The sequence below is a fragment of the Protopterus annectens genome, chromosome 5.part0 (genome assembly GCF_019279795.1).
Source record: "Protopterus annectens isolate FY-2018-M chromosome 5.part0, PAN1.0, whole genome shotgun sequence".
Taxonomy (NCBI): Eukaryota; Metazoa; Chordata; order Ceratodontiformes; family Protopteridae; genus Protopterus; species Protopterus annectens.
Window position 1 is genome coordinate 49,778,954 of NC_056735.1, and position 18,483 is coordinate 49,797,436.

An 18,483-nucleotide genomic window follows, 5' to 3' on the forward strand; every position below is an offset into this window, starting at 1 on the left:
TAAAAGCAAGAAAGTCAGGAAGGTAGAGGAGAAGACAATGATAAGGTTGCCTTAGGAGAAGGAGAGTTAATATATAAGTGAATCCAGGGAAACTGGGAACAGAGTTATGGGGGTAAGGATACAGAAATAGGGTGGGAAATACAGTATAGAAAGTTAATTAAAGAGAAAGCGAAGTACTGAGACACCACCTAGTGGTCAGTCAGTGTGTGGCAGTGGAGATGTATCTTGCTAGATTTGAGGGTCTAAAGGGGAGTGAGGATGAAGTAGTTTGAGTGAAGGGGATAACTAAAGGAGGTATGGATAATATACAAGAAAGAAGAGAAGGACTGGGGGGGGGGGGCTGGCTGCTGGCTGGCTACCTGAGAACCTACTAATGTTTTAACATGTATTTCGTTTGAGTTTATCAGTTTCAGCATCAATACATACTTTCAAAGCCTTTCCAAGGGAAAGGTTTCTCTGATAGTTGTAAGGTAGTGTCCTTAGTTTGCCCTAATGTTCCAAAGCTTGCTATAGTCCAGGTGACCAGCATGCTATCATCCAGGTGATCAGCATGCTATACTCCAGGTCACCAGCATGCTATCATCCAGGTCACCAGCATGCTATAGTCCAGTTCACCAGCATGCTATCATCCAGGTGACCAGCATGCTATAGTTCAGGACACCAGCATGCTATCATCCAGGTGACCAGCATGCTATACTCCAGGTGACCAGCATGCTATCATCCAGGTCACCAGCATGCTATCATCCAGGTCACCAGCATGCTATCATCCCGGTGACCAGAATGCTATAGTCCACATAACCAGCATGCTATACTCCAGGTGACCAGCATGCTATCATCCAGGTGATCAGCATGCTATCATCCAGGTCACCAGCATGCTGTACTCCAGGTGACCAGCATGCTATAGTCCAGGTGACCAGCATGCTATCATCCAGGTGACCAGCATGTTATAGTCCAGGTCACCAGCATGCTGTCATCCAGGTGACCAGCATGCTATACTCCAGGTGACCAGCATGCTATCATCCAGGTCACCAGCATGCTATAGTCCAGATCACCAGCATGCTATCATCCAGGTGACCAGCATGCTATAGTCCAGGTGACCGGCATGCAATCATCCAGATTACCAGCATGCTATAGTCCAGGTCACCAGCATGCTATCATCCAGGTGATCAGCATGCTATAGTCCAGGTGGCCAGCATGCTATCATCCAGGTGACGAGCATGCTATAGTCCAGGTGACCAGCATGCTATCATCCAGGTGATCAGCATGCTATAGACCAGGTAACCAGCATGCTATTATCCAGGTGACCAGCATGCTATAGACCAGGTGACTAGCATGCTATCATCCAGGTGACCAGCATGCTATAGTGCAGGTGACCAGCATGCTATACTCCAGGTCACCAGCATGCTATACTCCAGGTCACCAGCATGCTATCATCCAGGTCACCAGCATGCTATAGTCCAGGTCACCAGCATGCTATCATCCAGGTGACCAGCATGCTATAGTTCAGGTAACCAGCATGCTATCATCCAGGTCACCAGCATGCTATAGACCAGGTGACTAGCATGCTATCATCCAGGTGACCAGCATGCTATAGTGCAGGTGACCAGCATGCTATCATCCCGGTCACCAGCATGCTATACTCCAGGTCACCAGCATGCTATCATCCAGGTGACCAGCATGCTATAGTCCAGGTCACCAGCATGCTATCATCCAGGTGACCAGCATACTATAGTCCAGGTGACCAGCATGCTATCATCCAGGTGACCAGCATGCTATACTCCAGGTAACCAACATGCTATTACTCACATAGGCAGCTGCTGGAGCTGGGATGTGGAAAAAAAGGCAGGCCTATCCTTTGGAGGATGGGGACACAATAAGACTATCCCTTGAAGGGGTGACAGTGTTTGGGGCAGTGCTGGTAAAGTATTCATCTCACCAAATTGTGAACAGTGTAGCCGTCCTCAGCAGGTGCATGGAGGTATTCCTGTACATAAGGAGGTGCAGTACTACATCCTACAGTCGTGGACATTCATTGAGTATCTGCCGCTTCAGAGGACATGGGAGGGAGTTAGAAACATGCCCTTATTGTTGTGATTCTAGAAAGGCACAAGTAATCCCTATGGCTGTCTGGTGATGACAGCCTCCCTTCAAGAGTTGGGGGTGGTACCCTTAAAAACTGGGCGTGGCTTTATGATCAGCAACCACAGGGCCAAAAAACATGCAAAAATTTGCAGTAGATTTTTACTTTTCTTACAGTCCAAAGTCATGCTATATAGCACTGATAAAATGACATATATCTTCAATAATGACGTTTAATGCTTACATGTGCAAATGGCAGAATCTGAAAGATTGTGAAATGAAACAGAATATTATTCAGTTTACCTATAATGTTCGGTAAGCTTCCCGATGCAGAGTGCAGCATTTGGGCTAACAGATCTTTTTTAAGTTGTTTTTAACTACTTCTGCTTCATTAGATTTTGTAAAATTTCTATTGAGTCTTTTGCACTGAATAACAATAGTATGTTTATCTATGTGTAGGCTGAACTGCACACCTTTAATTATACTTACAGCTTTTAAACTTACAAATGTGAAGAAATGTATTGGTACAGGTGTGGTATTTAGCTAAAGGTGTTGTTTGTGAAAATGGAGCTAGATACTGTTATACGTCTGGTGAAGTGAAATAAGAAACTAGCAGATCAAAATAAAATAAACACACAGCAAGTTTAGTAATTGCTCCAACAGAAGTAATGATAATTGTATTCATGGTCAGTTTTTACAATGTCACTTAAGTTATAGAACCACTTAGACTGTAACATTTTTCTGATTTGTTGTGCAAGGTTGGGTTTCAAACATATGACTATGATTTTGCGTGTTTTTTTTTTGTTATGCCAGATGAAACTTACTATTATCACTATGTAGCTGTTCTAAAGCATGGCTTGGGAGACTAGTAAATACTACAGGTAGTTCCAAAATATAAATGGAATTACTGTATCAGGAAGCTGACTCTATTACATGCTACACATCATATTTTAAATTAAATAAAATGGCAGACATTGCGAACAAAGGTAATATCAATTTATTTTGGCTAGTCTTTCCAGAGCCATCATAGTGAGGATGGGTGGGGAAAATGAATAATCATCCGATGAATATTAATCATCACAAAAAGTGAAGGTGAGGAAAAATAATCAGAGTGTTATATTTATGAAGAGTAAATTGTATAAGGCAATACATCTGTCTCATCAGCTATGGTATGCAAATTTATTTTCAGAGAAAACTTTATTAAGAGATTTTGTCCCATCTATAAATGCTATAATACACATTGTTTTAAAAATCACAATACAGTTTAACACTAAATCTAAGCATAGCTTTGCTTCTTTCACATATTTAAGAAGTCATTGCTGTTCATGAGTGTAAAGAATTCAGCAAGTGTTGATGAGGTTTCATATATGGGTATTTTGCTTTAAGGTTAGTAAACTAGCTAAACTGATTTGCATGCTGTGTGATACACAGTTCCTCTGTAGACTTCACATATGGAAAATAGATGTCGAGGAAGGCAGACCACAAGTACTGGACCTGTGAGTGTTATTTATTAATACACGGAATACTTTAAATCCACAGACGTTGCACAGTTAGTAAGAGATGCTTGCAAATGGTTCATCTCATAGCATAGTGTGAGTGCAGATGAACTGATTAGCTTACATACTGCATGGAGACTTTCTGTTTCATTGTTGACAAGATGAAGATTGCACGACACATGAATGTCCATTTTTTATCAGTCCACTGCCTTTTCATTGTATTGTTTTAAACACCTCTTGCTGTCTGTAGCTTGAAGCACTGCTCTGTATACTGTTCATGTCTTACTTTTTAAACTTTCTCATCTGTCTATCTTCTTATAATTCATACCAACTTCAGGCTTTTCACTTCTGCATTTCTTCCATTTATAAACGGGAACAACCCTTTCCAACATTCTGCCCTTTTTTAACTGTCTAACAACTTGTCAGACTTTACATGCTCATTTTGTACTCCCAGAGCAGCTCTAGTTATCATTACTGGTCAGTCTCTGCTTCTTAACTACCCTCACATCATTTGCTTTTCTTACTTGCTTTTATTTTTAATTATTATTATTACTTTGTAGGCATGTACTGTACAGATGTTTATGTAATGCATTTTGATAGGCTTGCTGTCTGGCCAAGATTGTACAAAACAAAAGGGGATTTTTTTATGGGTGTGAAAAACCACTTTATCACATCATTTCAAAACTAGCTAAAGAAACAACTATATGATGCAATCTTCTTAAATTCTTTATGTTAACTGAACAAATTAATACTGGCTAATAAAGAGAAGTGGAGATTTTGTCCTCACCCCATATCACCATGCCTGCTGAGTCAGAGGACAAGTCATGAGGGGATCTTCTGTATCAGATACATCAAGGTCTGTGTCTTCAGGCAAACACAGTGAGTCTGGAAAGGTAAAGCTTTGAGTAAAAAGTGAACAGTTTGTGAGAGAGAACAAGTCAAAGCTGCTGCAGAAATGCATACACTGCAAAAGAGAAATGTCTGTTACAAACTCTTAAAGTGGTCATCTGAGTATGAAAGCCCACCTACTGGATAATGTTTTATTACATAACCCCAGCATGCTTTTACTTCTCATGGTATATTATTCCTTATGAAAAACTTAACTGTGCTTGTTGTATTGGTAGACATAAAAATTAGTTTTATGTTTCAACTCTGAAAGAGTATGATTACTAGAAAATAGTACAGGAACAGCACAGTTTATTTACCTTGTAGCTTTCTGTTCCAGAACTACACCTGCTGCTCTGAAATGTTCCCAGCCATCTGTATGCATTGAAGTCCAGTGCCTATGTATTTTCCAGTTGATTTTGTACTAACTCTTTGTAGTTAGGAATCTTTGTGGTCCTTCTAGCATTGAGCTGAGGTGGGATATATTTATACAAAAAGAAACTTTGTGGACTTTATGTTTTACAACTGAACTGATCAGAGTACACAGAATTGATAACTTCTGATCCAGACAAGATACTTTTAGTTATTGAGTTAGATAGAAGTGCTTCCTAGCTACTGTTTCTATATGATGATCAAAGGATTTGGAGCTGTCTATAAAAGTTCTGAGATGTCTGATGATCCTGTCAATCTCAAGTGGGGTACTGTCTGTACTGTAAGCTAAGAATTTAATACCAAAGATGTCAATGTTGCACTTCTTTGCATTTAATCTAAACCTGTTTCTAAAGCACCGTTGTTTTTTTATGATTTAGCAGTAGTAACATTGTATCAGATGCTGTATAAACAACAACCACAACCAATTTGCAGTCTTCAACAAATTTAGTAAGTTATACGTCTGCCTGAGTGGTTTGAAATTCTGAGAATAATGAACAGAAGGGGTCCCAGTACTGAACCAGGAAGAATACCACCTGTGACTTTATTACTTCCTGAGGCATCTCCTGCTACTTTAAATACATGGTTGTAACTGTTGGAAGTTTAGCCATCTGACAGTATAAGGGTCTGTATTTAGGCCTTTAATCTTATTTATAATTCCAACTTAAAAAATAGGGTCAGATGTCTATGTGAACAGTATGGTCACTATCCACAGCTTCAGTAACTTTACCAAAGACGATTCTACTAAATTAAGTAGACATGATCTCCATCTGACAAAAACATATTTTTGCAGTTCTAGAAGATTATGATTTTTGTAGAATAGCTTGTGAAATCACATTTAATATGTTGTATGGGTTTGAAAATCAGGGTTGTTAGGCTGATGGGCCTATAGTTCTCTAGATATGAGGTGGGACTTCCTTTATGGAAAGACAAGATGATAGCCATTTTCCATGCCTCAGGAACATACCCTCAGGCATGCCAAATTGAACAGTTTTACAAGAAGTTCAGGGAAAACATGTTTGGTGTTGGTGATAAGGCAACCAGGTATATAGTTGAACCCCACAGAAGCAGTATTTGAGCTTTACAGACTGCAGTTAGTACATGTTCCATTAATGGCCAAAGACTTAACTTCATGCATAACAAAATCAGGTATGTCATTCTACATTTCCTTCAGGGTAGAATGTTTCAGTTTGTTCACACTGACATAAACCACTACCCTGCTTTTATCTAGCCTACCAAGTACAAACTCAGTGTACCAGATGATTAGACACTAATTACTAGAGTATTTCTACAGGAGTGCACAGACGTAATGGCAAAGTTTGCAGTCTGCAGTCCAGTAAGTCACTAAGTTAAGTGAGTATGGTGGAGTTGTGATACTGTGATACTGGATTGCTGCTGAGGCTGTTTAGACCTGATTCTTGAAGGCAATTACTCCTCTCACAGACTGATTCATGTTAGTTCTATACTAGCTGTACATATAATTAATCCTCTCACAGACTGAGTCATGTTAGTCCTGTACTAGTGTACTTATAATTACTCCTCTCACACACTGATTCATGTTAGTCCTGTACTAGTGTACTTATAATTACTCCTCTCACACACTGATTCATGCTAGTCCTGTACTAGTGTACTTATAATTACTCCTCTCACAAACTGATTCATGTTAGTCCTGTACTAGTTGTACTTATAATTACTCCTCTCACAGACTGATTCATGTTAGTCCTGTACTAGTTGTACTTATAATTACTCCTCTCACAGACTGAGTCATGTTAGTCCTGTACTAGTTGTACTTATAATTACTCCTCTCACAGACTGATTCATGTTAGTCCTGTACTAGTTGTACTTATAATTACTCCTCTCACAGACTGATTCATGCTAGTCCTGTACTAGTTGTACTTATAATTACTCCTCTCACACACTGATTCATGCTAGTCCTGTACTAGTGTACTTATAATTACTCCTCTCACAGACTGATTCATGCTAGTCCTGTACTAGTTGTACTTATAATTACTCCTCTCACACACTGATTCATGTTAGTCCTGTACTAGTTGTACTTATAATTACTCCTCTCACACACTGATTCATGCTAGTCCTGTACTAGTGTACTTATAATTACTCCTCTCACAAACTGATTCATGTTAGTCCTGTACTAGTTGTACTTATAATTACTCCTCTCACAGACTGATTCATGTTAGTCCTGTACTAGTTGTACTTATAATTACTCCTCTCACAGACTGAGTCATGTTAGTCCTGTACTAGTTGTACTTATAATTACTCCTCTCACAGACTGATTCATGCTAGTCCTGTACTAGTTGTACTTATAATTACTCCTCTCACAGACTGATTCATGCTAGTCCTGTACTAGTTGTACTTATAATTACTCCTCTCACACACTGATTCATGCTAGTCCTGTACTAGTGTACTTATAATTACTCCTCTCACAGACTGATTCATGCTAGTCCTGTACTAGTTGTACTTATAATTACTCCTCTCACAAACTGAGTCATGTTAGTCCTGTACTAGTGTACTTATAATTACTCCTCTCACACACTGATTCATGTTAGTCCTGTACTAGTTGTACTTATAATTACTCCTCTCACAGACTGATTCATGTTAGTCCTGTACTAGTTGTACTTATAATTACTCCTCTCACAGACTGATTCATGTTAGTCCTGTACTAGTTGTACTTATAATTACTCCTCTCACAGACTGATTCATGTTAGTCCTGTACTAGTTGTACCTACAGTATAACTACACCTCTCACAGACTGATTCATGTTAACCCTGCACTAGTTGTTTGTATAATTATGCCTCTCATAGACTGATTCATATTAGCCCTGTACTACTTGTACTTATACAAAAACCTTCAAATAGTCAATAAGCTGAGTTGCAATACAAACATTGCCTCTAGGATTTATCATACTCTGTTGCCATACATTTGGATACAGTCAAATATAGTAATCATTGATATCTGCTTTAAATATAAAACAAAATATAGGTATTAGTAGCTGCTGCTGGTTCTGAACTGGTTTGGCAGCAGCAAGGGGCTATTATATCAAAAACAACAATAACAACAGTTTGAACAACTGACCTGCAGAACAAAAATGTAAACAGCTGAAGCTGTGCTCAGAATAGTTTATCTGAGCTGAGAATGCTAAAGAATTAAAAAAAAAACACAAAAAGAAAACCAAACCATGTATAACTTGAGTCTTTCATTCCTTTTATTAATATAACTCCTTCAGATTACTAAAACTGTTAACATGACAACTTAAATAACCTTGCATCTCACCATGTGACCCTAAACAGCTAAGATTTTGAAGAATAATTTAAAGTGCAAATGACAACCAAAAATAATAACCTACAATCCATCTTCTCTTTAAATTAATCAATATTAATACTTTATAAAACTTACAACTATGTTATAAAATATAACAATAAATATAACAACAAATATGAACAACTTTAATTTAAATAATGGCATGCTTTTATATTAATTGTATCATTGAAACCTGGAAATTCATCTGCTTTTAATAAAATCTGACATTTTAATTCAGTGTTTTCTAATTTTGTTTTGAGATTATCCCTTTATATCAACTGTAACTTGTTCCACTTCAAAAAAAAAAAAGATGAACTTTCGGTAATTCTTACAAAGGAAGATGTGTTTGGTTAAAGTGTTGTTCACATCTCTATTTTTAATAGATATGCTGTGCTCATAAATTCTCTCTGTGAGAGTTTCCTAGTGATTTACCCACATAGGAACCCTTGCATCCACAAAATTTACCTTTGTAAACCACTCTTGTGCTATTACAAGTGGAGAAAGCCTTTCCCAAAATATTCCTTGTTGTTATTAGAAAATACAGCAAATATTACTGCATTAATGAACCTTCAAGTCTTGCAATCTTTACTGGGAAAAGTCTCTACTATATTTCTCTTAAATTCCTGTATTTGATGCTCTAATAACCACTTCAGGTTTCTATTACTTTTAAATCTGAAATTTGGTCCCTTTCCTATTACTTCCAGCAGTTCTTGATTTCCCTGAAAGATGTTCCAATTATCTATAATAGTTCTCTTTATAAAAACAATAACAACTAAATGTCCCAATGACAACTGGTGAGAATAAAAGTACTTGCAAAAAACACCACTGAAAACATGAGGAAGAAGTGAAATAAATACAAATGTTTAATGACTGAGCACTTTTGACCAGTACAGGTCTTCTTCAGAATAAATACATTCAGGCAATAAAACCATTTAAATAGTATTTGCAACCAGTAGACATTGAATCAGAACTTGCAATTAATTAGTCATGTATGAGCTCTTAAAGGTATAATGAAATGCAAAAACATTTTAAAACACAGTGGGTAAACAAGAAAATCTCTCATTTGCATTTATCATAATATTGGCTTCTATTTAATATCACTTTATAGTTGACAGAACTGTTAAGGCCAGGGGGGTTAATATACGCACAATTCTATTTGCCATTTTAATTCTCTAAATTCCAGTTCTCCTTCTCTGTCACCATTAAAATCTGCAGTTACATGATATATCACACAGAAATGAAATTTCTTAAAAGTTTTGCATTCAAAGACATGCTTAGCAAGTGCATTGCCCATGTTTTTGATTTTAATAATGTACTAGTGTTCATACATTCTTCTCTTTAGTTATCTGGTGGTTTTACCTACATAAAATGCCTCACAGGAGGAACATTTAGTGAGGTAAACCACATACTGGGAGCTGAAGGTAAAAAAACAGGCACTGAATAAGACTTTTGACTCCTAAAAACCTCAAAATAAGGACCCGCAGAAATGTACCGGCACATGGAACACTGCTGGCATTTATAAGTACCTCTTGTTAACCTTGTATCTATTCTTTATTTTCTTCAACAGTGACAAAAAGTTACTACCTTTCTTGTTAATAAAGTGAGGAATGCCCCCCCCCCACTACTTGTTCGATATCACCACTGACCTCCAAAATTCTCCAATTATTCTTTATCAGTTCTTAGTTGTTTACGTTCTGTATTTTTAAAAAGTTTTTGTATTTCAGTATTCCTTTAAGAGCTCAAACACGACTAATTAATTGCAAGTTCTGATTCAATTTGGGGGTTGCAGATGGTATTTAAATGGTTTTATTACCTGAATGTATTTATTCTGAAAAAGACCTGTATTGGTTGAAAGTGCTCAGTCTTTAAAAGGTTTATATTTATTTCAATTCTTGCTCATTCAGTGGTGTTTTTTACAATAGTTCTCTTTATGTTCTAAGAATCCCTGCACATAGGAACTGCACAACCTTTTTATGATCACCATTGCTACTCTTTATAAAATTGTTTTTTATAGCAAAGCCAAGTCTCAAACTAGGTTTAAGTTTATCTTTTCTTCTTCGAAAAATTTCATTGACCAAAATATTAAGCTCAGCTGAAGAATATCCTCTACCAACAAACGATTGAACAAGAAATTGAATTATTAATTTAAATATTCATACTCACTAATTATACAATGCCTGGCCATTAATATTCAAAAATGAGCACTCTAATTGGCCAGCCCAGCCAGCGTGCCTATTGTAAATCTGAGAATATACTAATGGAAGAAGGTTCGGTTGCCCAAACTTTTTCCCATTAGTATATCTTGTATCTTTTTTTTTTTACTTTTCTTTCTTTTTTTTGCACAAAAAAAGAAAACGGAAGACCTGAAATTAACTAGGGAGATGGCGCATACAAAAATAAGAGGCTAATCAGGTACATTCTGCAAAACTAAAGAAACTTACCTGATTATCCTTTTTTATTTTGTCTGTCCTCACTCTCCAGAACATAAAAAGTCTCCCAATTTGTTTTTTTATTTTTAATTTAAAAAAAAAAAAAGGCAACAGAAATCTTGCCTTTTCCATTGCTACCTCTGCACAGCACTGATGTACTGCGTAAGCATGGAAAGAAGAGTCCCATATGCATGTACAGTACATCAGAAAAAGCCCCAGGATACCCGAAAAATGCAGAAGGGTAGCACGGAGGCATTATACAAAGACATTATTTAAAAAAAGTAAGTATTTTGTTTCTTAAATAATGTCATTGTATAATAGCAATAACCAACTCCGTGGTTGTGGTATACTGAAATTTACCCACGGTTGGCTTTATTTAATCACTCGGGCTTTGTCCTTATGATCGAACCACACCAATCGTGGATAAATCTTCAGTATACCACACCGATGTCATTGGTTATTGCTTAATTAACCTACTACAATGAATTGACCTCTATATTATCTTTCACATTGTGTCGGCTTGAATAACCCACATAATTGTTCATGGAAGTGTCTTTCTTATAAACATTACTATAAAACTTATGTGTAGCAATGTCCATTTTAATATTACTATGTAGAAAATCAATGGCCTGTCCTAAACGAATGACTGTAAACTGCTAAAAGCTAACACTTATGTTAAATCATTACAAAAAGTTTCAAATTGTTCTTTTTTCCATTCCATATAAATTAAATTATCGATATATCTTTTATACAGCGTTACTCAAGAAAACAATGGGTGCATGATCAAGAACTTCTGCTCCCACCAAGCCATTACCAAGTTGCTGAAAGAAGACACCATACTGGCCTCTATATCCGCACCCCTTGTTTGATGATAAATTACACCATCGCATCAAATTCCTGTTAATGAAACAGCAACTGCAGAGTGCATCTCATTACAGCTTAGAGCCACATTGTGCAACAACAACGATCAAACCTTGCAGACTATGCAAGTGACCAAAGTAGATGTAGGGAATGCTAGATAACTGTTATAAGAACTTTAAAACAAACCAGTTTAGTCTATACAGTGCAGCATGCCCAGTTTCTGCATGTCATACAGCAAGGCCAGATCTGGTTAGACCTAGTCAGGCTAGTAGCAGAACGCAGCACAGAGCAACAGGTCTTGCTACTACTAACTATTTAAAAGATACACTTAAAATCACAGCAATTAAAAAGAAAGAAGAGTTATTGAGTTAAGGCCAGAGCAAGCAAAATGCCTAGAGTACCAGTAATTTCTATTCGCAAAGAAATGCCAAAAGAGTCCCAGTTAAAACTGTGGCACAATAAACAATATTAAAGTATAGAGTCTGCATGTCCTCCCCGCAGTTGTGTGGGCGTTCGAAAGACATGCGTAAATGAGCGTGCCTTCGTTGAAGGTTGAACGTCGAGCTGGCACTTCGGCGTTCGTCAAAATCTACTGCCAATCATTAACCGGAGTTCCGCTGTGGCGACCCCTAACCGGGAAAAGCCGAAAGACAACAACAAGACAACAACAAAGTATAGAGATGAAACTGGATTAAATGAAAAAATAATCATAGCCCTGAAGTCTTTGGAACTGGTGTGTATCATGTCAATGCAGTTCAAAACAGGTCCATGTCAACTTAGCAAAAAGCAATACACTGAAAGTCATACAGAATGTACAGTGCTGAAATGTGAAAATACTTAAATGTTAAAATGTTGAAATGAAAACAATCCCCTGCATGTGCAGTAATTTGGACTTGCCCTCCTGCAGGACCCATGTTAGCACTTATTTCCAAGTTTCACGAACAGAGGAACCATATTGTTTGCTAACTGGCTCTGTACGGGTGCAGGGTATGCTATAGTAGGTATTTTAAATTCACCATTATAAAATTTGAACATTTTGTCATCTCAGGATTTTGCATTTAGTATTATGATTTTCAGTATGTCACTATTCAGTAAGTTGCCACATAACCATACAAAACAGCTCAGCCAAAGAGATCACAAGATCCTCTTGTCAATTGCAATTTAAAAGGTCTACTTACAAGTCACAGTAAATTAGCCTTAACTCAAGCAGAGTGCCCAGAAGTATAGCAAATGGCCTACACTCACTAGTAAATAGCCAAAAATGTGTCCCAAATAAATAAAACACTGTTGCTATAAACATTATTATCATACTAACAATAAATGCATTTTAAAGGTAGACAGACACTTCTCCGGTATCTTTGGGACAGGTAGCAAAATCAAATCTAGTGAGAAATGCTCAGTCATGTAGTATGTACACCAGGGAAATGCAGCACAAAGAAGCCCAGCTGAATAAAGCAGTAGGCTGTGCTGTGCCACAACCAGTCAGAAGGATAACTGCAAGTTAAGCATAGAACAGAGAGACTGCCCAGAACATCAGCAAATTTCTCATTCTCATCAAGGAAAGAATCTGCCAAATGAACAAAACTCTGGCTTTTAAGCAGTATTAACAGATTAGCAGAAAATGCCCTTTAAAATCTCACAGGTGGAGTTTGATAAAATTAAAACAAATAACACTTCTTTGTCCTCTGGACTAGTAGCAAGGTCAAATCTAGCTAGAGCTAGTTCATCCAGTTAATCCAGTAGGAGTTTGTAGGAATAAAATGTATCACATACCAGCCCTGCCAAATAGAAAAGCAGGACCTAGTATGCAGCACAAATTAAAAGCTGCCGTTAATAGTCATAGTCAATCAGAAAGACAAGACTGCATCAGGCGGAATGTTCTATTTCCTACTCTCATTGTGAAAAAACAATTTCAGATAACCAAAACTGTGTTACAATAACATCTATTAAAAGAGTAACAGTAAATGCACTGTAATTTCTGTGCATCTGGAAGTGGTCACAACCCATAGCAGTTGATCTTTCTACTTGTAGGATCGCTGTTCTTTTACCATTCTAACCGGCATCTACTTGCAACACAACAAAATCTGTCCCTAATTTGGAGTCTTTGTTCCTGAGTTTGTGAGCCAAGTGGTTGAAACAGCAATATATGTTCAGTGGGTTGCTCTGTATGGTTCTGACAATAGTGAGCTGAAATATTTTTCTGGGCCATTGTTTGTGTATTTATTCATCCATTTGATTGCAAGCAGACATCTAAACTGTACATAGTCATACAAGAGGCTAGAAGTGGTTGTGTGTGTGTGTGTGTATGCGTGTGTATGCATGTGTGTGTGTGTGTGTGTGTGTGTGTGTGTGTGTGTGTGTGTGTGTGTGTGTGCGTGCAGTAAAACTACATTTTTCTGATGCAGTCCTATAGGCATGCATCTGATAGCACCACAAGGATTCTAATTATTTAGGTAATACCTGGGAAAAAGGTAATTTTACACATTTGCACCCTTACCCCAGAGGGTCAAGTTTACACATATGTAGATTTTGAATGCTATGATTTTGGGCTATCTGCTATGATTTTTTGATGGCCCCTTGCTATGATTTTTAAGAGGTTGAGCTATATGTATGTATGCATGAGTGAGTGTGTGTGTGTGTGTGTGTGTGTGTGTGTGTGTGTGTGTGTGTGTGTGTGTGCTGCTTGCACATATGACTTTGATGGCATGTATATGTCTTGTATGCAGATGCCCATCACAATACAATGTAATGCATTTGTCACATAGTATTTTATTTATTTGTCTTTGTTGACCAGGAAAGTTTGACTGGGCAGACACTATTTTCAGAGGAGGCCTGGAGAAAAATGCTCCACCACAGTACATTTATATTAACAAGTGAATTTCAGACAGTTCTTAGAAAAACAGTAACCTAGCCTTTGAACAGTATGCACAGTGATTCTCAGATGGTAGTGGGGTACCAGTTTAATGGTACTAGGCTGTACTTCTAGATACCACTAAACCAATCCCACAATGATTCTCAGATGGTAGTGGGGTACTGGTTTAATGGTACTAGGCTGTACTTCTAGATACCACTAAACCAATCCCACAATGATTCTCAGATGGTAGTGGGGTACTGGTTTAGTGGTACCTGGAAGTACATCCCTTAGCTTTGGGCTCAGCAGGGCATACTTATTAAATAGCACTTATTGATGCTCAGTGTGCACATGTATTCTACTCCTGCACAACTTGTAAGTCTATAAAACATTGACTATATGCTACAGCTGGAGGAAGACGCGCCTGTGGAGTGACATTTTCATGAGTGGGCTATGCTGAACTGCATCGTTTGTGTCATTTTGATTGACGAGATTGTCTCCATTGGCATTGTCACTTACGTTTGGTGCCCTGCTGCCATACATCTGTTATGTTGTTAAAGTGCATTGTAGACTTGAGCATTCATCTAAATTGGCTGCACTAGATCCTCAGCATGAAATCTAGGGCCCTAAACTGCCATTTCCTGAACGCCTTTTATACCACTGCTGCCTGCGTTTGTGTATGCGCTGTTTTACCTGCTGTCAGGACAGGTTTAGGGGCGGAGATCTGGGATTAATATTCATAACCTAAATAGGGTAGGTGTTATCTCCTGTGGAACTTATGATGGGTTTGATTGCCACATGGGGTGACTGGCTAGGTTTAAAATGGCCCACAACAGCAGTTAGCATAGTACTAATTTATGAACCTACTGAATGCACTTGAGGTTAGGTGTGTAAAGTGACTAAATGCTGCATTTCCTTCTATTTGTTGTTGTCTTCTTACAACTCCTTTGCTACACCATCAGTCCATTCTGGTTTTAGTGTGTTTTTGGTTTGCTTTCTGTCTGTTTACATCAGTTAACACTAACGTGATTTTGGTGCTTACCAGTTTAATTTTTCTTGGGTATTTTTACTAGGGCAGATGGGTATCAATAGTTTGTACATCTGCAAAATGTCATATCATATGTAGTCCAAAGATGCTAGACACAGGCGTTTGTGATGATGCTGTTTTCCTTGCTTAGGACCTAGCATTTGTTAGAGAACATCTTCATGCTGACATATTCTATCCATTGAGTTCCAGATGGCATATTGACAGGTGCAAGGGTACTTTGTGTTGCACCTAGCACCAACTGCAGCTCTGCAGAAAGCATGCATGCATGCATGGTGGTCCAACAGTCCGATGGATTACTGAGTAACATTTTTGTGATCTCCTTCATGCTGTGGCATGCGTCTCAATGTTGATGACTACAAGATACTTAAAGTACCTTCAGCATGTCACAGAGATGTTCTAGTGGGTGAGATAGAGAAGACAGTGTAAATCATGGTGTATGTAATGGTGGAGTATCCCTACTGTTGTCTGAGAGTCAGACCATACTGCAGGTGTCAGAGATGCGGTACAATATGGCTCCTTTAATCCTGTATTAGCTAATAAGGTCATGATCAGTTAGCATAACAAAACTCTCTGCTTCTACTAAATCTTGCACAGAATACCTGACATCAAACTAATTGGTCATGCCCTCTGTCTTATTCCCCTGGCACACAGCTATTCCTAAAATGCCATAGATTGCAACACCCATCTCAGTGACATTAGATCCAGTGTGCAGCACAGGCTTTATAACATTCAGTGCCATGTGCACGCCATTAGTCACATCAGTTTATGGTGCCTACACATAATGCATATGTGCTGCATGGGTTTTATAACATCCAGTGCCATTTCCATGCCATTAATCAAATCACTTTATGGTTCTTGTACATAATGCACATGCGCTGCACAGGATTCATAACATTCAGTGACATGTGCATGCCATTAGTCATGTCAGTTTATGGTGCCTACACATAATGCATACATGCTGCATGGGCTTTATAACATTCAGAGCCATGCGCATGTCATTAGTCTTGTCAGTTTATTGCATCTATCCATAATGCATGCACAATGCATGGGATTTATAACATTTAATGCCATGTGCATTCCATTAGTCATGTCAGTTTATGGTGCCTACACATAATGCATATGTGCTGTATTTGTTTTATAACATCCAGTGCCATTTCCATGTCATTAGTCTAATCAGTTTATGCTGCCTGTACCTAATGCATATATGCTGCATGGGCTTTATAACATTCAGAGCCATGTGCATTCCATTAGTCATGTCAGTTTATGGTGCCTACACATAATGCATATGCACTGCATGGGCTTTATAACATTCAATGCCATGTGCATGCTATTAGTGTTGTTAGTATGATTTCTATAAATAATGCATACTTGAACATCATTTTGTGTACTGCAGTTGTTCTTTTGAATTACAATCCACATTGCCATAATGTAACCATTAGAGGTCGACATTGTGCATTATTATATCTGTTTAGGAATCATAAGCCAATCTTTATATTCATATTAAAGAATGCATGACTACAGCTTGCCAATTTGTTCTTGAAACTCAAACTTGGTATATAAGACTTTATGTACCACTGTCAGAAACTTGGAACAGCATTTAGGAAACTTTTCAGGATTTTTTATTTATTCCTTTTGTTTGATATGTGCTTATTAATATTTCATAGCAGTACACGGTTTTATCATCATGCCACTTGTGTAAATCTGCTGTTACTTTAGAATTCATAAGTTACCCAGGTAATTTAATTAGTTGAGAGATAGTTGTGTACTCTTCTCAGATGCTGTTAGTAACTATGTACACTTAAAGGCTATTTGTTCTTTCACCTGAGTGTTATATGTAGAATTGAGGTATATACCTCGGTTCTACACTGTCTTGACATTATTATCTTTTATTTCTCTCATAATTCACATTTTATATTAAAGTCTAATTTGATCTTGGTAGCTGCTATGTGAAATAATGTTATGTGTTCCCTCAGTATAGTCAGTAAAATGTAAAATTACATACCTCTAACAGGAAGTGTGTGACCCCATTTCCTGACTGACTAATAATGACATGATTGTGTGGTTCGGTCTGCAATTAGCCTTTTAATTAATTATAAGCTAACACTCAGTTCCTGTGAAATCCACAGCACGTACTGAGTCAGGTGTACTGCTTGCAGCCTGCTGACCACAAAGTCAAGATGACCATGCATGAGGAGAGTGCTTTGTTCTGAAAGAAATTAAAGAGGTAACGTTTAACCTCAACATTAGAGCATTGACTTTGGAAATGCACAGTTCCTTATTCTAAGTGACGATCGCATCAGTGTGTCTGCTAGTGAACTGGACTAGTAAATGCAAGTAGGTATCACAAGTGATTATAGTCCCAGTATGATTGCAACTTGGTTTTGATAATATGATACTGAGGGACACTTTATGTAGTGGGATTATTCGTGCATATGATATAACAAAAAATTAAGCTCTCACTTGTATGAATCCTATACTCTGTGCTGGAGTTTAATTGCTTAGTATTTTTCAGCCTGTCAGTCATAAGGAGGCAAATGAAATGGGTTATTTTTACCTGAAGTAATTCCATTCTTGTTCAGTTAAGCTGATGCCTGCATCTGTTGTGCATTGCAACTATTTTCTTGTTCATTGCCAATAGCTATCTGTGAATTTCTGTTCTAATGTAAATGTCATAGTCATATAGCCATACTGTAATGCATCTTGTAATCCAGTGTTATTAAAAGTACTCAGATGGGGAAAAAAAAAAATATATATATATATAAGGTACATATGCTGCACACCACACTACATAACACACACACACACACACACACACACACACACACACACACACACACACACACACACACACACACACACACACATTCACTGTAATAGATGGGCCGTACTTGTTATCTTCATTAGTAATAAAAGTATTGCTACTACAATTTTATGACATGCCTTCTGTGGAAATATATGTCTGTAATAATAAGAAAAGCTATTTTATGTATTACTTGCTGATGACAATTTTTATGATAGCTAACCAGACAAAATGCAAACAGGATACTTGTACAAGTTTTTGGCAGTTATGAGCTGCCAACTGCCTCTCAC

At 37.7% G+C, this 18,483-nt stretch overlaps 1 protein-coding gene across 1 annotated transcript in view; it reads left to right on the forward strand.

Annotated features, from left to right (window-relative positions):
* Positions 1–17,518: 17,518 nt before the first annotated feature.
* The window catches only part of LOC122802118 (B- and T-lymphocyte attenuator-like), a 157,891-nt gene continuing 156,926 nt past the window's right edge, over positions 17,519–18,483 (forward strand). Inside the window, exon 1 of the mRNA XM_044071801.1 lies at positions 17,519–17,727. The gene's annotated coding sequence lies outside the window, so the exon portion shown is untranslated. The remainder of the gene's footprint in view (positions 17,728–18,483) is intronic.